Source organism: Ambystoma mexicanum, chromosome 6q, assembly GCF_040938575.1.
Source record: "Ambystoma mexicanum isolate Mex_15411 chromosome 6q, UKY_AmexF1_1, whole genome shotgun sequence".
Lineage (NCBI taxonomy): Eukaryota > Metazoa > Chordata > Amphibia > Caudata > Ambystomatidae > Ambystoma > Ambystoma mexicanum.
Window position 1 is genome coordinate 301,640,724 of NC_090937.1, and position 27,601 is coordinate 301,668,324.

General features: G+C 42.0%; 1 protein-coding gene across 1 annotated transcript in view; it reads right to left on the reverse strand.

Annotated features, from left to right (window-relative positions):
• Positions 1–27,601, reverse strand: part of LOC138515508 (albumin 2-like) — a 267,416-nt gene that overhangs the window by 78,883 nt on the left and 160,932 nt on the right. The gene's annotated exons all lie outside the window — the stretch shown is intronic.

Consider the following 27,601-nt stretch of genomic DNA (forward strand, 5'->3'; position numbering starts at 1 on the left):
TGTGTTACTGAGTCTCAGAATTAAGTAATAATTACTTCAGATAATGATACTTTTTCAAACAAATAAAATGCATAGCTATGTGACATGTGTTTTCTATGTCTGCCCATATTAGCAATGCTTAATATGGCCTGTGATATGAGTCGTAGACCAGGCCTGCTACACTGTGCGATGAAAATAGTTTAATATTCATTGAACAGCAGTCCTCCTTGCTATAATGCACAGCGTGATGTAAACACTTTTATATTTAGTGAAATACAAGCAGCGAGATTTGCTTTTCCATGTTGCGAGGAAATACATTAAAGAGTTTTTTCTAAAAAGTCTGGGCTGCGAGCCAATGGCCTTGAGCCTGGCACGGCACCTTCTGAATGTGTAAACAATGTCCTTTAACCACTATGTAGGCCCTTTCCGAGAAGGAAGCCAATGTACCAGCAAAAGACAAAACATAGATAGCGTTGAACACTGCGAACTACAGAATGCAGGCCTTCTGTTGTCCTATTATAAAGGACAGAGCTATGTCTTTAGCCATGCTGTGCACAAGAAAGGTGCTTTCAGCTAAAAATACAATTGTCAGCAAAAATCAACAATAGCCACTAAAGGACAGTGCCATGTCCTTGTCCATGCTGTGCATGTCAACGAGGATGCCAGCTAAAAATACAATTTTTGTCCTCTGAAGGACGGGATCATGTCATTGGCTAGTCTTTGCAAGTGAAAGATGCTGTCAGCTGAATATAATTGTTTGTAAAATCCCTATAAGCCAATGAAGGACAGACAGCAGGTGTGGAAGGCTTGAAAATAGGGAAAGCACAGAGGGTTTATAACAGAGTAGGCTCAGCCCCTGCCATTGCTGTTCGGGTGATGGAGCTGGTGGGAACTGAGGCAGAAGGCTAAATGGAGATGGAGAGCAGGAAAGGCTTCCCAGATGGGAGGGGTCAGCCCACCCCTAAAAATATTCCTGGGGATTTGAAGCCTTAAGCTGGACCCTGGCTATTTTGAAAGATTTTGAGCAGAACTTCTTTCATTTTCAGCTGCATTCTGAGCTGCTTCAGGAATTATCTCTTGTTTTTCCCACCAAGGCACTTTAGCTCACTTCAGCTCACTTCAGCTCACTTCAGCTCACAGCCTAAGGGCCTAAGAGCAGACACCTTATTCTGGATTGACAATATGCTGAGCATCATTAAGTCCAAAGAACATTTAATTCTTTTTGGAGCATTCAATACTATTATTATGCATTTTTGATGAAAAGCCCACAGGGCAGCAATAGGTGCCTTTTGGGATTTTTTCCAATTATTTCATTTTTTTCCATTTCTCCATTTTATTTTGAATTGTGGGATTTTTACAGGCATCTAGTCTTTCTTCCAGCCTTCTTCAATTCCCTACCTTTTAACGTTGGTGAGTATTATAAGGCCTTGTTTACCCTGCATTTGATATCACATTGAGAAAGGTATTGAGGTATTGACTATTGATTGAGGCAGATACCTCTATGAGATTGCCTATCATGATTTGGCGAGGCAGGTGCTAGAGTCCCTAGTATGATTTGTGAGGTTGCCTATCAGGACCTGGTGAGGCAGGTAGTGGGTTTTTAAGTTGACTTTGATTACTTGCAGAATGTTGATCAGTCTTAGTCTTGATTTGAGGTAGAGGCAAATGACAATGGTTCTGTTTTTCCATTAATGATTTATTGCATTTTTAAGTGTGTTGTGTACCGTGATGATAATAATGGTAATGTTTCTTTATTACAATTGTCTTATAATGAAAAGATATATTTTTATATGAGAGTGTGAGACACAGTCATTGAGTGTTCATTACTGAGTGATATCAGATGACTTTGAACATGTTATTAACTCTGGGACATCTATTTAAACTACTGTGTATTGATGTGTATACATGGTACATGTCTCTTAATACACATCAAGGGTTAATATATAGTGTGAGCAAAGTGACTATCAATAAAAATATATGTGACATTGGTAAACCTCTCCTGTGTTGGCAATTGAGAGCAGCTGCCTACTGCAGGGGTTATTACCTGCTCTCATTACTTTTGCATAGTGAGAGGTACATGCTTTTCCCTAACCCTACACCTACCACAGCCCCCGCTGGGGGGGTCATGGACACTCCCCTTGGGGTAGAGGCAGGGCTCTGTAGGTAGGGGTGATACAAATCATGTCAATCGACTCAAAATGTGCTCTCCAGTATTTTAATGTATTTATGGAATGGCTTGAACAAACCTACATATCACATTATAAAGCATAGAAAAAGAGGTTTACTTGTTACTTTGTGGTAGTATGCATTTGAGAAAGAGGAATCTTCAGTTAAACATGTTCATTATTTAGGGCCTGCTGTTTAAAATGAAAAATTACCACATGAGCAGTCATACTTTGAACTAAATAAAAACATAAGAAACTTACAACAGAGTGTCAGATGATGTGCTTTGTGATATTTGAGTGGGTTACTAGTGAAGTGTGCTGCTATTACATGTTTGTCCACCAACCCCTCTGATCTGTAGTGATGCTGGAAAATAGCACAACAAAGAGAACTGGGCGCAAGGAGCAATTGACCGAACTCAGACTGAACAAACAATCATCTCCCAAGGATTGCCAGGCCTGAGAACCAGGACACTGAGACTAGTTGGTTCTAAAGAGAGTGACTTATGATTGTTAGTATCGATTTGTTTCAACTTAAGGAGAAGCCACCTGAACAGATTCTACCTTCAGATGAAAACATCCTAGTCTGTGACTGAACTGAGCCTTTTGGTAGCTATTTATAAAGCACCATTAAAACCTCATTAATTCTCTGTGTCTCATTGATCGCCACTCAGCTTTGTGACTGGTCCGAGTCTCTCAACAACTATGTGAGGTGCTCATCTGTTCTCAAAGTCTATTCAAAATTCATACTGAGTTCCTACTGATGATGATGAATTATTCTATTGACCAGCATCTTTTTCCAGATCTATTGGATGCTTGTGGTCTACATGCCTGGTCCTCTGTATCACACCTTGATGTCTTTTCACTGTCTCATTGCCTCAGCCAGCCTCTCATTTCTCTGTATGTTACCTTTTGATTTATTATAGAGAGATGAGGAATAGTTCTACGAGAATGTTATAATTGAATACTTTCTGCTCTTTGATATTTGATAAACTTTGGAAAATATTATTGCCCGATCTGGTATGTGGCCTTCAGGCAGTCTAGTTGACATTGTGGAAAGCATTCATGCTCTATTGTTCTCTGCACAATTTCCTGAGTGCCAGCAATGATCCAGTTACAGGTGTTTTCCCTCACAAACTGTAGATATTTATGCTCCAGTCTAAACTGATTGTCTGTACAGGGACGTCATTTGTGGGTCGCTACGGGTTGCCGCTGTGACCCCTGCTGTCCGCCTTGCGGCCCCATGGCATGGCCTTTGCAACCCCTATTAAAAAAATAATGAAATATTTTATTTAAAAAAAAAGATTTATATAGTGCATTTATTGTTATTGATATTGAATATGGGAATTGGATTTGAGAATTCTGGTGCACTGTTGTATGAATTTATACAAAGCCAATGTTTGACTAAATGTATATACATTCTATTACATTAAAAACAACTGAAGCTCCATGGCTGCCTGGGCTGCGGGCGCCAATGAAGCTAGTGCTTTCAAGAGTTCTGTAACTTTTCAGTAGGGCGATTAGCAACCACAAAAAGTTACAGAACTCTTGAAAGCACAAGTCTGTGTTTTCACCCAGCCTGACCCGTTCTAGTGCCTGGGACTGGGAGGAGGACTGCCGGAGCGCAGCACTCTGTTGGATCTGGGACTTCTTCTACCATCACTCACCTCCAGAAGGGCTCCTGAAGGCCTCAGCCTCCAGGCACAGCCTTCCCTTACCTGGGCAGGACCCGCAGAAGCTGGCAGAGGGGTGTCGATATTCCTGGGAGTAAGTTTATCCCAGCCTAAAAGTGCAGCAGAGAGGCAGCAGCGGGCAGCATCAAGGTGAGACTTTGAATGGCTCTGCCCTCCCTACCCCCGCCCCATCATTTGGGGTTCGTTTCACCTGGTCATCTTTGCATGAGTCTGCTGTGGGCATGGAGGACGGGTGGGAGTGGTTTTAGTAGTAGGCTGCATTTAAACTCAATTTGGGTGCCATTCCACCACAGTCATGCTGCAGTTGGAGTCTTTAAAAGACTGTGTGACTCATTTTCTGAATTGGAAAACATGACATTTGCACTATAACAGCTTTTTGCCACATGTGCAGTCCGGCTAAAAAGGGGGTATGATGCTTCAAGAAAGATAGACCAATCCCAGTGGTTAAGGTGTGGGGACATGGGGGCATGAAAGCATCACTAATTTTCGCTTTCCCCAAATGTGTGATCGTGAACAAATCACGCCTCTGTCTGTGCCTCGGTTCCTATATCTGGCTGAAATGAGAGCATGGAAACACGAGTGTTACACGCATCTGAAACACGTGGACATTTCCAAGAGTAGTATTGCTGTAAAAAAAAGAATATGCACTATACCACCCTTGAACATGTGTAGCTCCTCAAAGCAGCTAACCCTGCAGAGAGTGCTGTACAAATATCTCTCGCTTACACAGGACTTTCCTATTGTATAGTTGTGATCTATGGGGCCCTCGAAGTCAATATATTGTAGCATGTGTATAGCTTTTTAATTGCTTTGTTTAAGAGATGTATATGAATTACTGAGCACTGATGCCGAGTGAAGCACAGCATTTACTTTGCACCCTATAGATGGGGCTAGATGTGTGATTCTGAAATCCACTGGCATAAGTTTCTTTGTAATATTTGCACCGTATAGCCCAGACCTATATGGATGTAAGCTTTGATTGTGGATTCATGTAGTCACTTTGTACTTCCTTGTACCATGCATATCACTTTTCTAGTGTGCTGAAAACTACTACACTAAGCATATTTGCCCTCCATTCAAACCATATAGGCAGGCACGTATGACCTATATGTTCTCGGAAGCTAATATACTACTCTCCCACCCTATAGGTGCTACCTATATGGCTCGAAAAAGTCACACACTGTCATCTTTTCACTTCGTTTCTCCATTCTGTGAATAATTCTCAAATCCCAGAAGATATTGAATTCTTTCATGCATCCAGTGCTTAATTTATGGGGGTGTTTAACAGGGCCCATCCCTGGCACTTATTTCTGAGCCCCAGCACTTAGTCTGATTCATGGATTATTTGCGCCAAAAAAAATGAGATTTGTGTGCCATTCTGCACACAAATCCCTGTTTAACAAATGGGGGTTTGCGGGCAGAATGGCGCACAAATCCCGTTTCTTTCGGTGCAAATAATCCATGAATCAGTGCCAGTGTCTCAGCCTAAGTTCGATTTTGATGTGCAGATTTTGCAACTTTATTTTTTTAACTGTCAGTCACTAATAGTCAACCAACAAGCAACAGTGTACACTGTCCAGGAGCTCCGCATCCTGGGCCGGCTCATTGTAATTCATGAAGCCGTTGACCGCTGTGGCTAGAGAGTGCGAGTTATCCATTTTAATGAACAACAATAAGTAGAAAGGTGACACTGCTGGTCGCTCATGCTGGTCATCCCTGCACACTGCTCCAATCAGCGTTCATGACATTTGGAAAGCTTCAATACTGTAATAACTGACTGCAGTTCCACAGCAGGGTGGATTGACAACAACAGGAACAGCCAGCAGCACCAGCACTGGGGTAATCCTAGGGATACGACCATCGCCAAGGAGGGCCTGTTCTGAGTGCCAATCTACACAAGAGAATCGTGCTGCAACGTTTTCTAGAAAAGTTTACCAGTTTAAGGATTTAGCCTGCATTTGGCCATGAATTTACCACAGGAGGATCGCATGTTTGCCCTATTTTAAGTGGATATCTGTAAGTGCTACTTATAGAATCATAACAAAATGTTAATGATGATTATGGGCCTCATTACGACTGTGGCAGCAACAGTATGAACGGTGCTGGTAAGGGACCGGCACCGTTAATTCGGGCCGCCACATTACGAGTTCTGCAGCAGGTCCCGCTCTGTATGCCTGGCCAGACCAGACATGCAGAGCGGCACCCGCTAGCAGAACAGGATGCTGACAATGGACCCGTCATTAACGGATCCGTTGTTAGGATCCTCCCCATTCCCATTGAGCCATATGGGGGCTCAAATGGAAATGGGGAGGTACCGGGTTCGGGTCCTGTGAATAGGAATTACCGGGCCCGCAAAGGTCGGAATGGCCTTGTAATTCCCATTTTGCGAGACCCGGACCCGAGTTTGTGGGTAGCCGTGCCGCTAAAAACGGCACGGCTACTTCCAAACTCGTAATGAGGCCCTATTTGTTTAAAACAGTACTTAAAAATGTGCTTTGTTTCAGGACACAAGTAGTATGTTGTGTTGTTTCATGTTATGTTGATTGGTATTTGTAAATTACATATTTACTATAGTCAGGCAATTATCATCCCCAATGAGCCAGTGCAAGTTGCAGCTTTAATCCCAAATATGTTGACACTGGGGTGTTGGCACGGATGGTGGCAACAGTGGTGGGGAGCTGCCTGCCCAATGCATCATAGGCGTACTTGAAAATATTTGGACCCTGCCACTTATTTCTTTATGAATTAAGCACTGAATGCATCCCTTAGGCGAGCACCCTTTTGTTCTGGCTCACTTTCTAAAGGTTGAATTTGTTGACACACCTTCTTTCGTTTCATGCAACAGCCACATGTATTTTCTTTCCATTGCATGACATCATTTGTCATTGGACGTCTGCAAACATTCACAGTAATTTGGTAAAATGGGCCTAAACACACTGATGTTAACACTACATATGGTGATCCATTCTTGTATGAAATGTTTATCATATTAAAGTGATATTGTAACCATATATCTCTTAGTGTACTGAGTGACAATGCTATGTGAGGCCACTTCCTGTTTTGTCAAGGCGTGAAAGGTCATGTACCATCACTTCCCGTGATGTCACTGGGAGGAGGGGTCAAATGACATCACTTCCTGTGATGTCATCGAGCGTCAAGGGTCGTGTAATGTCACTTCCGCTACCCCTGGCATTTTGGTAAATTTAAAACCCTGTGTCTGTATTAGAAATGTTATGCTAAGAACAACATGATGGGCATGAATGAAGGCTATTGCAGTGATCGACATAAGACATATTTGTAAAGACACCAACGCTTTTAACTTCGCATACATAAAAAGTCAATTTTAGAGGGAAACGTATTTATCCCAGAAAGTAGATCTTTAGGAGATGTTAACATGTGTTGACGATTCATGATCTCTTCTTTCATTGGACTCTTACTTCTAGCAGAGCAATGAATTACTATGGTAGTCTATAACTTGCAATAAATATATAGCCACATTTTGCACCATGATTCAAGTGACACACTCTAGAATTTTGATGTTCACTTGACCCTGATTGCAATTATCCCTCAAAGTACTGAATCATTTACAAAATGTCACTGTTTGTGGTGAGAAAGATGCTTCTGCTCTATCTACCAGAGTCAGGATTTTGTATTTCAACAAGCAGATTAAGTTCCCTCTGGGGCAACACAGGAGTCAATACTACTTAGCCTTTTTTGATGTGACCAAAATATGTATTTATAATGAGTGTTACAAAGAGCTCTTACATCTTGGATTCCTGCTACTTTCGCCTAAGTTTGAATATTTAGTTTGTTTTAGTTATTTATTAAGCACCGACCTAGCACCAAGGAGCATCAGAACCTGGTACGTGAAAAGGGTGGGCTATATCGAGCCAGGTGAGGGCCAGCAACTAGTTTTCAGAAAACCGTGTCATACATAACTGGTGCATCCATTTGGGTAGGCTATCAAATCTGCTTGAGCGGTAGAATACAGCAATGTGTCTCCTGCCTCACTCTGGGTATGTGCAGTGGGGTGATCAAGGGGGATGAGTGCCTCCTGTAAGGAACTCATGGTGGCAACAGTAAAGACAGAGACAAGTGATCACAGTTCAAGGGTGTTTATTAAACTGTAAATGCAGAGTGGAAAACGCCTGATCTAAACCTACATCTAAGATGGAGAAGGCCTCAAGCATCAAATGAAAAATAAGGCAGTCGTTGTGGCGTCTTGTCAAAGTAAAAGGCCTATACTAAAAAAAAAAAAACTATTGCCAAATCCTTACAACTAATTACAGAAAGAGTGTGGGATAGGGTTTTCAATAAAGAAAGAAGTGTTCACAAATAATAAGTCAGGATGTGATTGCCAGGGGTCTCCCTTCCCCATGTTTTGAGCACGGGACAAGGTGGATCTCCTGAGCACAGCACACGCTTGAAGCTTTCTCAGCACAAACTGCCAGTTCCGTATCAATTATCGGGTACTTCAATGGTTAAGTCTCTTTTCAATAAAACGTCTTTTGCCTTCGAGGGCCTGACGTATTCAACAAAACAAACAAACCACAAGTTCCTTTCCAAAGGGACTTAGGGTGATGACTTGTCACCCCTGATCTCCCTTGGTCGGGCTTGGACCCCTAGGCTTCCCTTGTTCAGGTTCAGGCCTTTCTTTCGCAAATCTCCCTGTGCCGGGCTTGGATCCAAATGCTAAGGGGGACAATCCACTTACCCTGGTCTTAGAATATTTCTTTCACTCACAAATTTTAATGTCTTTTTAAACCGTTCCTCAGACTTCGCCCCTTTATGTCGGCTTCCCTCTGCCGGGTTCTCGCTTGCCAACTTTTGCAAAACAGTTCACTGTGGACATCCCTCGGTCGGGTTCATTCCTGTCAACACACAGTTCATAGGGACTTCAGGCCTCGCCCCCTTTTGTTAGTATCCCTCTGCCTGGTTCACTCTTGCGAACTTTTACTAAACAGTTCACTGCGGACATCCCTCGGTCAGATTCACTCTTGTCAACATATTAGATTTCAGGACTTTAGGCTTCGCCCCCTTTTATTGACATCCTTCCTTTAGATTCACTCTTGCCAATCTGGTCATTCGTATTCTTCTCATTCATTTCTTGTCATTCAGGACTCATTTCCCTTTGTTTCACACAAATCTGTCGGCCAAGGACTTTCAACGGTACAGAGGATTTTACAAGACCCCTTTATGACCACATTGATCCCCTTTCACCTTTTCCCAAGGCCTTCTGGTTACGGTAGTTTCTACCATCGGGTAATGCCCAGAGTTTCCTGCTTGAGCACGCACATGGTGCCAGGCTCCTCTGTTGCTGGTTTTCCCCCTTTTTCATCTACAGCTTTTTCGCTTTTCACAGTTCACATTAGCTGTTAGCTACTTTTCGTTCAACATAGTTCGATCTCTTATCGACTTTCCCCTCGACTCACCGGCTGTTTTGAACCGATTGGCTTTCTTCCTCTTTGCAGTCAAGGTTGGTAGCACAGAGGCAAGCGTCTCTCCCCGGCTTGGTAATCAGCGTAGGAGGCTCTTGTGTACCGTTGACATCTGCTGCAACACGGTGGCTATTGTTTGCAGTCGTATGCTTCCACCTGCGGAGGTTTCACTGCCCTAGGTCGGAAAAGGCACGGTCGCATCCCTCCTAGTTATCCTCCCGGTATGTGCCGTCTTTCTCCTCCTCTTGAACTGCCACGCTGAGTTAGCTCTTACATCGTGTGGTCTGCCTTGCTCGTACTGTGCTCTCGTGCTCCACCTTTTATCCCTGTGGGGAAAGAAAAGGACAGTCAGGTGTGTGTGTGATTCTGGTTAATTGCCTGACTCTGTCTGACCCTTGGGTTGGTACATGACAGATAAACAGCTCTAGGGTTAGTCTGCCATCTTCCACGGGGTAAGAACATGTTGGTGTACAAAAGAGGGGTGGGGGGGTTTGTCATGAGGAATTATATTCTTCATCCTAGGGGGGATGGTAAATTCAGAAGGGTGAGATTGGTAGGGTTTGTGAAGCAAACGGGAATGACCTGGATTTTCATCATGAAATAAACAGTGGGGATTGTGGGAATGGTAGTGTTTTATATGAACAGGTTAGGAGTGCAGGAAATAATAATCAGAGGGACGGGAAAGAGAATGACTAGTAGTATTCTGGTGGGCAACAAGAAAACAAGGATTCTGAGGGAGGTTGTTTCCTACTGTAACAGGGTTTGGGCTTTTAATTGATTTACCAGAATTGTATGGGTGGTGGATTTCTAGTAAGGGAGCTTCATTGGGAGGAAGGGAGACAGTTGTGGTACAGCCTACAAAGGTCTCGGGATCTTGTCCTCCTCTCCTTCTTCCCGGGTACAGTACTGCCTCTCACCTGGGGTATTTCCCCTAGCACAACCCCGGGCTCCCCTACCCAGGTGATTCTCCCTCGCTCGTCCACTGCAAGGGTTGGGATCTGAGAGTGCCAGCCCTTCCCTGGCCACCTGAATAAGGGATTCTTGAGGTTTACCTGGGAGAATACCCTCAGGTTTCTCACACTCCGAAAAGCTAATGGATGATGGGTAGGGTTGGTATGGGAAGGATTGCCTGGTCACACACACTTGGTGCCCTGAAAAGGCAGGGACTATCATATAACAAGGTCCTTTAGAAACAGTCTCTTAAAAGAATGTACCTCTTACAGCAGGGAAACAGCCACAGAGTGGTACTGGGAAAGTTATACTTTCCTGGTGACCCAACAATAGTACACTCTGTACTCTTTCAACACGAAACAATGGGCCTCATTAGAAGTTTGGTGGTATTTCAGCGGTAAATCTTCTTATATAAAACCGAACAGAATTACTGTTACCGTCACTTGTCTGGCGGTATTACAGCTGGATTACAAGTGGCGGTGGCGGTGTTAATCCCCATTTATTTGGAGTCCATAGGACTCCATGGGGTATTTCAGCAGAATGACAGTGGCAGTAATTCCACCAAAATCGGGCAGAAAGTTGGTGGATTTACCTCCAGCTGAAAGATGTCCCCCAACTTTCCTCCCGGTAATATGGTGTACGGTAATAGTGCTGCATTTACCCCACACCGCCCAACTCATGATGAAGCCCAATAATGTCCCTTGATAAGCTCTGAGCCCAAAGAATAAAAAACACTATATAACAGAGAAATTATATTCCTTCCAAGCATGTAGTGAACACCCGCTCAGACCTCAGGGGCGCAGTATAAACTACAATGGCACATGCTAAGCAAGCCTGCTGACACCACAGATATCCATACCAAATTCATATAGCACTCGCTTGTTCAGTTGGTACCATCCATGGAGACCACATCAAATGTATACACAATTCACTTGGTAAGTCCAAAAAGAAATATGAATTGGCACTGCATCCATATCCCAGCAGCTCAAGCAGAACCAATGGAAGCAGGTAGAGGGAATCAATTGTAAAATTGCTTTCTTTTTTACATTTATTTAGTTAATGTTTGTGGTTTTTTAAAAGTAATAAAACAAATAATAGCACAAATACAATTTTCCACCAAAAATACAACGCATTTTTTAAAAAAATGTTCTCCAATTCTCCAAACCTGATAAAAATCTAATAAAACATCAATTGATCAAATGTTAAAATTCACACAAAACAATATTTAAACTGGCAAACATATTTCTAGATAAAACAGCCAAAATCCAATTAATCATTTTTAAAATTGAAAAGAGTTACAGAAAGTCGCTACTGCCAATCTATCATAATCCACTGATCCCATAAAACTGAATTTCCATACATTTTCATCATTAGTCCACTATTTTTTAATCAAGGGAACAATGTATTTCCTTCATAAAATATCAAGAGAAGTGCAGTATAATAATATGTGTTTCGTAGTTTCAATACCGTCCTCATTAGTACAGAATCTACACACTGCAGCTTCTCTCTTAATCAAACCCCTTCTCAGCAGAAGGCTTCTAGTTAGGATCAAGTCCCAGCGAAAACATAGATATATTGGTTGAAAATGTCAGTTCGGGAACAAAATAAGGTAAGGTGCCATCGCCCCTCTTTTCTTGTGTTCATAACCCAAATGTCGGAGTGATGAATAGCTGTGGACACTTTCCGTCGTAATAATCCAATCAGCATCATATAATGCTGCCTTAACTTTATTCGGTCTGTTCACCAAATCTTCGATGTCATAATTAAGTTTGTTCAATATAGTTATATATTTCCCCTTTAAAAGGCACAGAAATTTCTTAGGACCTATGGATTCAGTAACATCCATATGTTCTAACAATTCAGAATATAGTGTATTCTTTATTGGATAAACAATACTTCTAAACAGGGAGAGCAATCTCCTTAGTATTTCGAACACTAAGTGAGAGTAAACCTAATTCAAATCAAATTGCATCCACCGGGGCTGCATTCGGAGCTCCCAGTATGTGCTTCCAATTCCAAGCTTCTATATGATCAAGGGTCGCTAACACATTATCGAACCAAAACTCCATTCCATACATGATCTTTGCCCCACCTTACCCTCATAAAAGGCCAATGCAGGCTTCAGAGGGAACCTACCACATTTACATCAACTTTCCGAAGTTGGTTCCCAATTTTAGCTTTCTGCCATAACACTCTAATAAAGTCAAGAATCGAAAGGGCACTCTGTAATGTGGAATCCCAAATAAACCACACTAGGACTACAGTTAACAGCAGTTCTCTCTAAAAGCCATGTATAATGAGACTGCTCTCTGCGCCTTGTAAACGCCAATTCTTTTTGTTTTGTTAGGATTTATTTTTAAACCATTCATGGCTGCATAATCAGAGAAGGCTGTCAGCAATCCCTGTAATCCAATCCTAGTGTTATCAAGGAACAGAAAGTCATCTGCATATGCCATCATCAGGATAGCAAACGGCCCAATTTTGGTGGGACAAACGTCCTGGGAACCAGATGTTCACATATGTCAGATACATAAATGTTGAATATGGTGGGGGCCAGAACACAGCCCTGTCTCAAGCCAGAGCTTGTGTCAATACGTTCCAAGATGTCCCCCTCCCTATTCAACCTTACCTATATACCAGACTTTTCATGTAAGTATCCAACCAATTTTAGTAAACCACATGGAACACCCCAGGCATCCAATTTTGGCCACAGACGATTATGATCCACCATATCGAAAACAGTTGGCAAATCTACAGAAGCCATATAAGTATATCTAGTTGGGTCAGACAATGCATATTCTTGTAAGATCCTAATTACAAAGCCATTCAAATGCGTTGAGTGCCCTCGTCTGAATCCTGTTTGTTGTTTGGAAATTCTCCCCACTTCCCAGCCCCAGCTTTCCAAATGTCTCAATAGTAAGGAGGCAAACACCTTACTATCAGCATCAATTAGCTTAATAGGTATTTAACTAGGTGCCTCACTCCTATTTCCCTTTTTATAAATGTATGAAGGTGGGTATTCCAATTTACTCACAATGCTATAAATGGAACTGTCAAAGCCAATGCCCATTTTGTGGAATATCTTTCACTGTATTATTAGTGAGACCATTTGCTACCTCTGCTCTAGAGGAATTACATTTCAGAATAATCGCGTGAACATCATCCACTTCTAGATTCAGTCTCCAATTTTCCTGCTTTCTTATTAGGAGTATGTGGTTCGACATTATTCCAAAACATTTATTCACAGAATATAACTTCTTGAAATGTTCCATCCATACAAACTTTGGAACAGAATTTAACTGTATTGGTGCACTATTATCTCTTTGACTGTTTACTAACGCTCAAAAGGAAGATACATCTCTTTTAATAAAAGTGTTTAATATCTTTTCCACATCCTGCTGCAAAAAACTAGCTTTACGCATTTTACAGTAGTTCCTGAATTCGTGTTTAACCTTTTTGCACATCATTGCACTAATTTCGTGATCCAAAGTTTTCTTTCTTATCATTCTAATTTGTTGCCTCATTCATTTTTTCCTATTTGCCAGCGGTTTGTCCAAAACAAGCCTATGTTGTATTACCGTTTTCTTAGTTCGAATAACCCCAGCATCAATCAGATTAACCATTAGTTAATTGACTATAGTATCATATTGATTTACATTGAATTGTCCCAATTTCCATTCCAAACTGGAGAATTCCAGCATGTGGCTCAGCCCTGCATTAAGTTGTTCAATATTAAACGGGGACCAACTAATACGATTCCGACCTCCATTAATTTTCAGGTCCGTAAGCACACCCTTATTCAGGACAAACAGATCCATCTCAAAGGAGGCTGTCAGAATGCTATGGTCACTACATTCATTATCTATAATAATGAGTTCAATACATCTTGTTAAGAGTGTATGATCAGCAAAAAAACAATCCAAGGTGGATTTGCCCTTTCCTCAGTACCATGTACTCTGTCCCTTTCTTGCACCTTTCACCTGTCCATTCAACATAGCTAGGCCAACCGAGGTAAGAGAAGTTGTCCACTCATGTTCTGCTATATTCTTAAAATTGGAATCACTCATGTCTGGGAAAGTATCCCAGATTTCCCCCTTCCCTTCAAGTGCAATACACATGGCATATAAATCTCCTGCCAAGAGCATTACTCCATTGGGTATTTCCATACCCCAAGGACATAATACATTCTGTAATAGAATCCAGGAAATCAGTTAAATCTCCACCCTCCCTATGCCAATAGATATTAAAAATTAAAACTTCAATTTTAACAGAAGGTCTGGAGATAACCACTGCTAACTGCCCGTACGGCAGATTTGGGATCATTTGACAATTAATGCCCGGCCCAGATCATATGGCCATTACCAAACCCCAGGCAGGCCAACCCCAGCCACTATATCTAGCAGATTGGCAAAAAACTTCAAACCCATCCAATATGGGGGCAGTTTGCATCCAAGTTTCCTGCAGAAGGATACACATTTATCCATAATTTTGGCCATAACGTCGTAATAGCTGTAAATGATCCAGTGAGTTCCATGAGACTACTGAGAACATTCAATTTACTTTTATAATGTTTTCTTTACAACACGGACTTGATTACTGAAACAGTTGGGATCTTTATTTATCGATATCCTATTCTTCTGTATGTCACCGGTTGGATGACCTCCACTGAGAGGGGGAGGGGGCAAAGTGATCAAATTGTCTTGTATCGGTTCTTAAAAGATTGTTTCCATCGTACCCCCACTTTAGCTCTTGTCATTTGACTGTATTTCTCTCTCTTACTCATGTTCCACTGTTCCCTACCCATCTCACGTTTTGTCATGTCTACCGTGAACCCCAGGTTGGATAATTGTAACCTTTTAGAATATACTAGATCAGACACCAATTTAGAATTAAAGTGTAACAGCAGTTACTGTCTTTCTTTGTCGGAAAATTGACTCTATATCAATTGTAGAAAGAGCCCAAAGATTGTGTATCTCTGCAAATATCAGAAGAACATCACTTCTATTCAAACATAGATTCATTCCATTACATATCCTATTCGTAAACGTAAGATGTAAACCAGTCTCTATCACTCACTTTGGCGCTTGCTTACTGAATTCCAACCCTTGCGTTTTATACATGCATTGTAAGAGTCCATTCCAGTTTACGTTAGCATTACCACACTAACCCAGCAACTGTACATTCTCTAAAGAGGACTTGTAAGTACCAAAATCGTTTTCTGGTATTATTTTTTCCCCCCAAGTCACATTGTATAGCAAATCAACCTTACCATGCCCCCCCAGTAGGGTAAATTCATGGGCAGGAGACCCTTCAGGATTATCAACATGTCTTATTTCCCCCCATCTTCACATTTTCCCCACAGTTATTAGTCTGCGAGCTCACACTACATCGCTTAGGGGTCAGGGCATCCAACCGATTCTCTAATTCCTCAGAGTCTTCAACCAATGTCAGTTTTGGGATCCTCGTTACTGGGTTACATATTTGTTTGTTTATATTTTTAGTACTTCCCAACGCAGCTTCAGTGTGTGTTGTCATGTTTAGACCAATGGGATTTTTCCCTCTTTTCTCCATTATCAACCTTAGGTGGGACCCGTATGTTATGGAGCATGGTAGTTTGTTCATCGCCTACTACGGTGCTCATACCATTATTACAGCCAGTGTGTTCAATCTTCCCCAAGGCTCCCCTATACCCCATTGGCTCATTTCCTGCTGCCTCAGCCAGAAGTGAAAGATGCCTTGAATCCATTCCGGCATATCTGTCTTTCTTCCTATCCTTCAGTGATTCTAATATCGTTAACTTTTTCAAAAATATACGAGTCGGAACATTTGTTTACACTCTTTTTACTTTGCCTCTTGGGTTATATTTTAGTTAGAGCAGTTATGGTCATAACCTCAATGACCTCTTCTTCATTATTCATATGTGTAGGTATCTTTTCCCCATTAGGTACAACCACATCCCCGTCAGAGTCCATAGAAATAAAAATTGGTGTACAGTTTTTATTCAGCAAATGAACACTCATTGGAATGTTTTCAGCATTTGCAGGTACCTGTGATGCATCGCAATCAGTTATATAAAATTCTTCAATTTTCGCACTGATATTGGCAAGCATGATCGTATGCGCTCTCACCTCATCCCATAAATTGTCATAAAGAGTGACAAACGAACTTAAGACAATGTTAAGAGCTGATGAAATAGGAGAGGTGAGGCGTATACGTTCATCTACCTCTTCAAGTGTATGGTGGATATTACTTTCCACATAGGAGCCATCCGCCTTCATTAAGTTGGTTGTTGTATTGATCATACCCAACTTTTCAATCAGATTTGTAAGTTCAGTCGGAGACCCTTGGAGTGATGGATCGCATGTGTGTTGCGTTATAGTATTGATATTACCCTTTGGTCTTCTATAAGCCACCATTATGGAGTCCACATGTTCAATTAAACTAAGATCATGTGAATCGTTCATATGCAAACACTCAATTGTAACAGTTGCTTTCAAGTATGGGAATTTATTCATGGGGTTGGCATCAACAGTTTTAAAAAGATCTGTAATTGTTTGCCCCGCTATGGGGCGTAGTGTCAGATGCAGTGAAGAGCTTTGGCCCAGGAACGAATTAGGAATCTTATTTACAGACCTCCCCCTTTTAAGTTGCCCACCAGTGCGCTCAGCTTCCTCATCCAATTTATCATTAGCAATTTGTAATCCATACGTACAATGGCGGCTATCACCTACATTATTCATCAGTACTGCCACAATTTGAGCTTCTTTATTCTGTGGACCTCCAACAGTAGAGGTATAATCAAGAACATCATCCTCCATTATTTCTTCATCATTTGCCACTGTGGAAGAGGTTCCAGACATTAGAACTCCAGTCTGGCTTTGCAGCCCTGCGCGTTGAGCCATAGTATTCCACTAAAATAAAAGAGTTTCTTTTTTCAAAAGTAGTATATCTTACAAAGACTTCCCCAATGAGACTATAAACAGAGGAGTCACCATAGGTTTAGTTGTCTCTGAGCACATTTTGTCAAAGTTCGTCCCAGTTAATGTATTCCTTCAATGAGAAAGGTCCACGGTTCAAAGAGCAGAAGCCCCGCACTCACCATGTAGCAGAATAAGCTTCACCCTCAGCTGAAAGAGTGAAAGCCCTGCCGTCGCTGAGTAACACAGAAGAACCACACAGCTCAAAGGGCAGAAGACCTGCAGTCACTGTGTAGCAAAATAAGTTCCAGTGTTTATGGTGTTCGTCCTCCTCTTCCTAGTCACACATGGCCACTTAAAGAAACAGCAGCCCATCTATTTAACGTTGATATACACTTGGAGAAATCAAATCTAGCTGGTAAAGCAGGAGCAAAGCAGGGGACTCCACAGGCACCACAAACCACTTGAGCACACTTCTGCGCGCACTCCGCGCAGGAAGCAGTTTTTATGGTTTTCATCCTCCTCTTCCTGGTCACGCCGGGTCCACTTAAAGAAACAGCAAACCATCTATTTTAACGTTGTTATACACTTGGAGAAATCAAATTTAGCTGGTAAATCATGAGCAAAGAAAGGCTCTCCACTGGCACCACAGACCACTTGAGCACACTTTTATTTAGTGGGTTTCAGTTCTTACAACTTTTCACACAAATAAATATATAAAATAACACAATACAAAGCAAACAGACAAAACAATATGAAACCTGTTTGCATCAAAATAAAAAAATTATCAAAAGACATACACATCTAACAGTCCCATCATACTTAGAATACAAGTACCGTACAATTACTAGCACAATACACAAATATCATGACTGTAAATGTTCACCTTTATATTCTACCATGGAATTAAGATGATTTAGCACAACTACAACTGTTATGCACCCCTTACATACAAGAAAGGCCTCATACACCCATTCACTAATTGACATCTGAAATACAGGCGAGCTGTGCCTCAACCACCACCCAAACTTAGTGATAGCTAAAACCAGCGAACCACTGTACCCCGAGACACATTGCAGCCAGGAGGACTCCCTTCTGATCATACTCAAGTCCTCTATGTGGTTCCTGAAGCATAATTTAAAGGTATTTGTAATTGCCTGATCCCAGGTCAGGACGTGTCTCACAGATTCCAGCATATCTGCATCCCCATAAAGGCTACACACCCAATTTACCACAGGAATCCGTTCCAAGCACCCCTTACTTCCAGCACGCTCAATTGTTAAACCTAATTAACATATATATTCTCCTTAGTGCTGGTGGGGGACATTGAAAGATATATTGCTTGGGTTTCCTATATGGAAAAATCATTCTAGAGAATGTGGCCATAGATTTCAACTTCGCTACATAGTCATGCTTGGTCGCCGAGTCCCGTTTTTCCACACACTTTTTGAATGAGTGCAAAAGCACCACGCGCCCATGTGCTACTTAGGGGTCCATGCAATCAAATCAAAGAAGCTTTTCATTTCTAGCCTTGAACTCTTGCAACAACCAAGAACTACCGTCGACTAATGCTTTTCCCATGCCAGAGAGCAATGATTTATCTTCCGTCGTCATCATTTTAATGTACAGTTTTCCTCTGTTACTCTTAATGATGACTGCCAAACATGTCAGATATCCACAAACTTAGAACCTGGGTTGGGAATCGAAACCTCGAATTTTCCCTCTCATTATATCACACTCAAATTCGAGTCACATCCATTCTGGTATTGCTTCTCTTTGGGAATTAATCCATGGTTTTTTAGATTCCTGGGTTTTTGCCTTCAGGGTTCCACACAGTTTGAAATTTATTTTCTACGTTGTTTTCCAAATAAACAGTTGATTCTTTATTTGCGTTTTTTGGAATTGACAACTAATTAAAAGAGTAGAGTATTAGACCTCAACCTTGACTCGTCAGGGATGGCTAGTCGTCGGAGGTAAGTCCTATTTCTTGGGGGGGATGTTGGAGATCTGTTTTTCATATATGGAGGCTCCATTCCCCTATTAGTTAAAAGATGACGAACCCTTATCAGTGTCGGGATCGAAAAAGCGATCTGATGTAGGGATCTTCCTGATCCGTATTTAGTTACTCAGGTCACACAGAAAAAGCTGACCGGTTTCAGTGGTATAGCGATGAGTGTCACCACTTTCTTCAGGGCTAAAGACGCACACTTGTTTTATGTGCGGTCTGATTTCTTCCGGTTGAGTAGGCTGAATCTTGAATATTCAGTAATAGGAGGTCGCCCTATGGAATACATGGGACGGGGTAAGGGAGGGAGAAAAAGGGGGGAATGGTTGTTAATAAAATAGCCCACAATGTGTCTCACAGTGATGGATAGATGTGGAAACTTCATCTCACCCAATAGAGCTGTTGCAACTCCCATCTATTAGGGTCTCAGAGTTGAGCAGGATTTTTCTTGTTCTGTCCCGAGTCCCGACAAATTTCTTGTGTACCTACAGAAAAACTTGTTCCGTAAGCGTACAAATGGAAACTTGAAGGACTAACATATCACACTAAAGTAATATCAACATACTATTAAAATACATAATTAAAAAACTAGCTCTATTATTAAACAGATCAGCTCAGAATGAGCTTGATCTGGCGTGCATTAAAGCCCAAGTGAACACCCTACATAGGTTCTCCGAAAGGTACATAGAGGCCCAACTGGGACTATGTGCAGAGGGGCTCTGATGTCATCAGATAGCATATAAAACCCGTTTCGCATCAACATACTAGAGAGGAGCATGCCAGAAGAAAACGCTGATGGTAAAGCGTGAGGTGGTGTCTATGAATTTAAACAACATAAGAAACAATTTTTATCACTCCATTTTTGAAAAAGAAAAACACAACTACGTTTTATAAAGGGATACTGTCACTGCGTAAGTAAAGAAGAGAGGAAAAGGAAATACCTTAGACGAGCTCACCTTCCCAATGTCAGAGAGAGTTTGTATTTATAAAGGGGCAGCACAAGTGAGGAGGACGAAGGAGATGTGACGGTAAACCTGTCACAGCTGGTCAGCCTCACTTACCTCCCAAACGCTAGTGATCCGCAAACAGTATTGCGCGGTCCACGTTCAAACAGTAAATGACGTTCTATGAGTCGTATTTGAAGTCGCGGTCAAGTGATATGCATCACGTGTTGGCCGCGAAGGGCCGCAGGCGGCAGGTCTCTGGTAAAGACACCAAAAAGGGCCTGCGTATAGCGGCCATCTTAAGGTGGTATCTAATAAATCAGACTAAGAGAGATAGTTAAGTGCAAAAATGCACAACCACGCAACAAAATCAAATCAAATATCAAATATCAACACCCGCCTGTTGCTATGCCGATGTGGAAGAAAGCTGTGCTCTAGTTGTTTAATCCCCATCCCTCTTTTTTTCTACAATCCACGATTTTATAAAAACGTAAGGGTCTCACGGGATGAACAAGCTGGTCTGCTGCCACCAGATTATGGGACATTTATAGATTCTATGAAGTGTCTATGTTATGTGTATATGATACACACAGGTTTTTTTAAAGTCTGGCATCACGTGGTGTGCACAAATGGAACGGCACCTTGTAACCCATAATGGTGGTTAATGTTTTTGTAAAAATGGGGAATATGTTAGTTAGAGAGGCACACACCTTTGTTCAGTTATTTACAAGCGAAAAAGGCCTCATGCTAATTGCATATACACAGAAGCGCATTGGAACATTTGCAGCGTAGCACCAGAGCATACAATACATTATAAACCATAACGTTAGTTTTTGTGTTTGAAAGAGAAAAGAGAACATGTGGTTAATGGGAGAGAGGCATGTAACCTTGTCCAGTTGTTTTCAAACAAGTAGTCCACCTGCTAGTAATGAATCCACAAAAACACATTGAAACATTTGTGACAAAATACCAGGACATCTATACATGCAAGAAAATGGTAATTATAGAGTAGCCAGCGTTTGCCAGCACATAGATTCATTTAGGCCTTCCACGTCTGTCCTGAGTATGTATATCCACAGCTGTTCACGTCTGAATAGCAAATTCTGGATATTTCCTCCTCGTGTGGGTATCTTAACCTTTTCTAAAATTGTCCATTGCATGTCTGTAGGGCTGTGTTTTCTCTTCAAGTAGTGTCCTACCATAGATGCTGTGATGTTCTTAGTACGTATACAGGAGCGATGTTCGGCCAATCTTATTTTAATGGGACGGGTAGTCATTCCCACATATCGCAAGGCACACGGACACGTGATCAGGTAGATAACGTTTCTGGAATTACAATTTGTTATTTCTTTTTGTGTCCATGGATAGCGCCAGCCAATGTCTATGGTTTTCGTTCTAGAGGTTCCAGGGCAGGCACTACATGACCCACATGGAGTATGTCCTGATGGTCTTTCTTGAATCCAGAATGTTTCGGCATGCAATCTTTTTTCTCTGTACGTTTTTACAAGGGAGTCCCTCAAGTTCTTATTCCTTTTCATGGAGAAGCACGGAGTAGCCAAATTAGATTTCCCTACATTTAAGATAGGCCGCAGTCTCAGAACTTCTTGTTTGAGTTTGTTGGTTAGAGGCGAAAACGTGAAGACTGCAGTAATTTTCTCCTCAGACTCTCTATTTTTAGCATGTTGTTCTAGTGTGGTGTCGCGTGGTATGTTGCGTGCTCTTTTTTTCGCTTGTTTTATAATTCTCTTCGGGTATCCCCTAGTCTTCAATTTTTTAGCCAACTGTTCTGATTGTCTTTCAAAGTCTGTAACATTAGAGCAATTTCTTCTGTATCTTAGAAATTGGCCAAACGGCAAATTGTTCTTCAAACTTGCTGGATGGAAACTTGTAAATGTTAGCAGGGAATTCCTGTCGGTCGGTTTGTTAAAGACTAGAGTCGCTATGGTTTTGTTGCGTACCTCAAGTTGTAAATCCAAAAAATGTATCTTGGATTCACTGTGTGTTTCCGTGAACTTTAGGTATCTGTTCTGTTCATTGAGCCAAAGCATGAAATTCCCAAGTTCTACTTCTGTGCCTCCGAAAATCATAAGAACGCCATCAATATAACATGACCAAAGTTCTAATTGGGCTTTCCAAGGATTTGTATCGGGGTAAATCACCTCTTCTTCGAATGCTGCTACATACAGTTTGGCGAGACTGAGCGCAAAGGTTGCGCCCATCGCTGTGCCCGATATTTGTTCAAAGAATGTTTGTTCAAAAAGGAAATAGTTCTTGATGAGTGCAATTTCTGCCAGTTGCATGATCAAGGTTACTGGGGTCTCCAGAGGTGGCTTCAAGTTTCTCAAGATGTTATCAACTACTTGTAAAGTGGCCATTTGATGGATTTGTGTATATAATGATTCGATATCCATAGTTACAAGGAAATGAGTTGTGGGTTCAAAGTGCTGATTCTTTAGGAGGAGTAATGCTGCTGTTGTGTCTTTTAAGTAGGAGCACATCTTGTTTACTCTTGGTTTTAAGAAAAAGTCCACAAATTCTGATAATGGTTCCAGAACTGATCCTATTCCCGATACTATTGGTCTACCCGGGATAGGTATTTTCTCTTTGTGAATTTTCGGTAGAGCGTAAAATGCTGGTCTTCTTGGTGTTTTTGGGGATAGCAACTCATATTCCTTTAGGCTAATGTGGCCTTCAGCAATAGCTTCCTCCAAGATCGGTTCAATCAATCTCTGAATATCCTCAGTAGGGTCTTTTCCCAACTGTCTGTAACTCGTTCGGTCTTCCAATAGGTTACGAACCATCAAGTTGTAATCTTCCACGTCCTGTATTACGGTAGCCCCCCCGCCCTTATCTGCTGGTTTTATTACAATCTGGCCATTCTCTGCCAATGTCTTCAAGGCATCTTTTTCTTTCCTTGAGAAGTTGTTAAAAACCTGGTGTTCCTTTTCAAGTTTTTTGATACTTTTGAAAAGTGCTTTTTCAAAAGTGATGGACTTTGGGGAAATTCCATTTGGTGGTGGGTAGAAGGTTGATTTGTTTTTTAAATCTGTAGCACATTTTTCTTCCAGTCTCAATGGTTCAGATTCCAGATGCATTCCAAAGTATTGTTTAAGCCTTATTTTTCGAATCAATTGTGCTGCCTCGATCCTCGTTTTAAAAGGATCATGTTGTGAGGTAGGTATGAAAGATAATCCTTTTCCAACAGTGCATGTTGTTCCTGAGTAAGTATGATTTTTGAAAGGTTTATAACCAAGGACTTCTCGCAGGGAGGGGTAGGCTGAGTAGTTGATACTGGCATCACCAGTGCTGGTCCATTTGTTTCTCCCACTATATTTATACTGGGTTGTATAGGCCTCTCAATGTCCATCTGCCATGTCACCGTTTTCTTTTTTATATTTTCTGGATTTCTTGGAATATTTAAATTTCTTGTGGAGGGGGTGTGTTGATCCATCCCCGTCCCTTGCTGTGTGTGACGCAAGGTGACTGGTTCTGCCATTGGGCATTCCATTGACCTCTTCTCCTGTTCTTTGTTTTCCCTGTCCTCGATGAAAAAACTGGGGTGCTGTGGAGGCACTATTACTTGGAATGTTCTGGAAGCCACTTGATGATGCTAAATTCTGGTTACTTCCACTTGAACTTCCGCTTGAGAAAGTCCAATTTGCCGGTCTTGGACGTGGTTGTATTCGCTTTCTGTTGTACTGGTTAGATTGTTGGCCAGTTTGTGCAGAGGTTTGGCTCTGATCTTCGTAATAGGCATCTGTGATGTACGGGTAAATCTTTTCCAGCGTGTAGCTTGCAAGATCTTTTCTTAGTTTGCCAATTTTTTTGTTTAGATTGAACTCCTTAAAATCTTTTATTGTGGCGTCGAGATCTTCAGTGCTCTTTTTGTATATGGCAATGGCAGTCGCTGTTTTAAGGCTATCTTGTTTTTCTTGGATCTCCATCATTTTTTCTGAAACCGTCTTGGCTGTGCTAATAATAAGTATTAGCCAGTCTCTAGTGCATTTATTAGAAATATACAACCAGTCCTTTCTAAATTGAACCTGCTCAAGGAATATTCTAGGTTCAATTCTAATTATTAATCCCATAGGGGCCGCATGTGCCTGTAAGTATTCTGTCATTATGGTGCCGTGTAGTTCTGTACGGATCAATTGTTTTTTCAAAACCAAGCATGTCAACCATAACTAAAGCCTTATCACTTCAATTGGTGTCACGTTTGTCAGTCCCAGGATTCTTTGCCATATTATACCTTCTAACTTATTTGCCCAGTTATCTAGATTGGTGTACGATGCCTCAAGGGCATACAGCATTCCTGCCACCAACATTTGCCTGCACATCCTAATGATGCCACTAAGGTTATTTCCTGTGGTCCTCTGGGCAAACGGCTTTATCGCAGACATTGTGGCTAATGATTTCACTCTTATTTTCTGCATCAATTCAATTTCACCACTATCTGCACAAATGTCGTACTGCAAATAGACATGACTATCCACGTTTTTAATACAACCTTTCAAGGTATAGATCGAACTCTTTTCAGACTGACATTTTTGTCAAATCTCATGAACTTGGTTGACCACCAACCTTTTCACTTTGGCATACTCCAGTATGGCCTGTGCGCTCCTACTAATACTGGCAAATATGTGGTAGAATATCACATTGTTTACATAGCTGAGCCACTCAATTACCGTATGGCCGAGCCTAAGCGTAAAATTACAACAAGCATCCATTGCATTTCCCAGATCTAACGAATTGAAGAGCAAGGGCGCTAGAACACAGCACTACTTGAACCCCTTTCTGATATTCAACGGGCCATGAACTCCCCCATGCCATTTACCCTAACTCTAGCTTTGTTACCCTGATGAAATAATCTACATGGGAACAGCAGTCCCTCAGGCATGCACAGCTTTTTCAGCTTGTCCCACAGGTTGGCTCGATATATATCAAGTAAAACACTGCTGAGCAATCGATAAAAAGGACATACAGATGAGCAGCCCCCGGGGATCTTGCCTGTCGTATTAGTGAATTTAATATGAGAATAGTATAGCTAGTAAAGAGTACTTCCCTGAATCCTGTCTGAAATATACTTAGGGTATGAGTACTTTGTACCCATTTCTGAAGTCCTTACAAAGTAAATACAGAGAAGATTTTGCTCATAATTTTGTCTAATATAAACAGTAATCTGTAGTTTCTCAGATTTATCGCTTACACTTCTTAATTACTGGTATGAGATGTGCCATCTTCCATGACTCAGGTATTGCGCCCGACAATATAATCTTATTAAATAAACTGAAAATAATGCCTGCCATTTCTCTTGTTTAGCTTTCACAACAGTGTTGGCTACACCATTGTGTGCAGGTTCTCTCCACTGTTTTAATCGTCACATCGTATCTAAATTGCTGTCGTAGTCTATATGATAATAATATGCCCTTCTAGCAGGTACTCCTTAGTTTCAGATTTGAATGTCTCCTTTAGGAACTCACAAGCGTGTTCTCGTCAATGTAATTTATCAACGGAAGGCAAGGAAACTGCTCTCCTGAACACACGTGAAGACCTGCTTGCTAATCCTGACTCCAACTCTCCTGCTGTTCTCATTCTCCTTGATCTCTTCTCTGCCTTTTGCATGGTCAAACATTCTATCCTCATAAAACGGCTCCATGGTACCCTTGGCATCACGGGCCTGGAATTGGATTGACTTACCTTCTTCCTAACTAGCCGCCCTTCCCGGGTGCACCTGGACCCTTCCTCCTCCATCACTTCACTCTCTACCTGCGGCGTTCCCCAAGGCTCTATCCTATTACCATGGCTCTTTAATATCTACCTCGCCCCTCTTGCCCACCTGATCTCCTCCTTCTCTCCTCATTTCCGGTGTTATGCTGATGACACATAGCTTTCTTTCAAACTTCCCTCTACCACCACCTCCTCTTTCACCTCTCTCATTCTCAATTGTTTGACTGCTATTCAGGCATGGTGTGCTGTTAATGATCTGTGTCTTAATGCCAGTAAGACTGAGATCCTTCTCATTGGGACACCAGCACCCTGTTCCCCCCTGCCCTCTGGCCACCCTCCTTGGGGCCTCTACCCACACCCTCCACTAAAGCCAAAAATCTCCATCGTCATCTTCGACTCCTCTCTCTCCTTCACCCCTCACATCTTGGACCTTGACAAGAAGGCCCACTTTCAGCTTCATATCCTTAGAGGCATTCTCCCTTTCCTCACTTTTCCCCAGAAGCTCAATGTCTCCAGAGCTCTGGTTCTCTCCAGGCTTGACTACTGCAACAGCCTCTTCCTCAATCTGCCCCTCTCCTCCCTCCGCCCCCTTCAACTAAACCAGAATATGGGGTCAAGACTTAGCCTTGGCCTCAAGCCCAGGGACCGTATCTCTCCAGCCCTAAAATCTCTCCACTGGCTCCCGGTGGCCACAAGGATCAAATTCAAGACCCTCTGGATTGTCCACAAGGCTTTATGGGGCCTGGGACCCTGCTATCTCCAACTCCCTCCCCTAAATACCGCCCTGCTTGAGCCCTTCACTCTTCTAGTTCAAACTCCCTGCTGATCAAACGTTTTTCCAAGCAGAGAGTGGGAAGTCGATCCCTCTCTTCGGCTGGCACTGCCTCCCTTTGGAACATCCTCCATGCCCCTCTCAGATGTGAGCCGAACCTCCTTAAGTTATGGAAACGTCTCAATACTCTCCTTTTCTCTACATCCTTTCATCCCACCCTCGCCTGCTAACTTCCCCACTGCCCCTGAGACTGGTGATCTGGTCCTTCATGAGTGTTACAGGTTACCCGGCCCTCTGCCCAGTAGACACCAGCATCCACCCTCCTCAGCACTTCCCTCTGGGCTACCAAAACAGTCGGCCATGCCTTTAAAGATTTGGCCATGCTCAAAAAGCTGAAGCTCTCACAGGTAATGTCATCTGCACAACCAATCAAAGGCACTTACTCATTCACAGCCAGACGTGAAAACCCTCACAGTGAGCCCAGTCCCACGGACGGGATCACAGGGCTATTTATTTATGTATTTATTTATTTATTTATTTTTGGGTTTGTTAACCGCACTACAGCCCATGGGCATTGAGGCGCTGTTTCAAGGAGATGTCTTAGTTACAAGGACAGGAGGCAATGCTTAGGTTACAGGGAACAAGTGCCTCAAGGAATACAGTGATACATACATGATTCATAGGTGATTGAGAGGGTACAACGTCCTTTCATCGCGTGATGTTTTTTCGCTGTTTTTTTTACCCCGAATTGTTTGCCGAAAAAACTCATCAAATTGTTTTGGAGGGATCGAAAAATATATAAATTGGGTGTGGGCATTCGGGAATATATAAAAAATATATAAAAAATTAAAGGGGATCGGAAATTGGGGGGAACCCCCCCCCCCACTACCAGAATAAAAAATAAAAAAATGTGAGAGTTTTTTCATTAAAAAATCTGCAGTAAAAAACCTCGCGAAAACACATCCTGTGATGAAATTACATGGAACTGATTGAGAGATGTAAGTCCCAACTG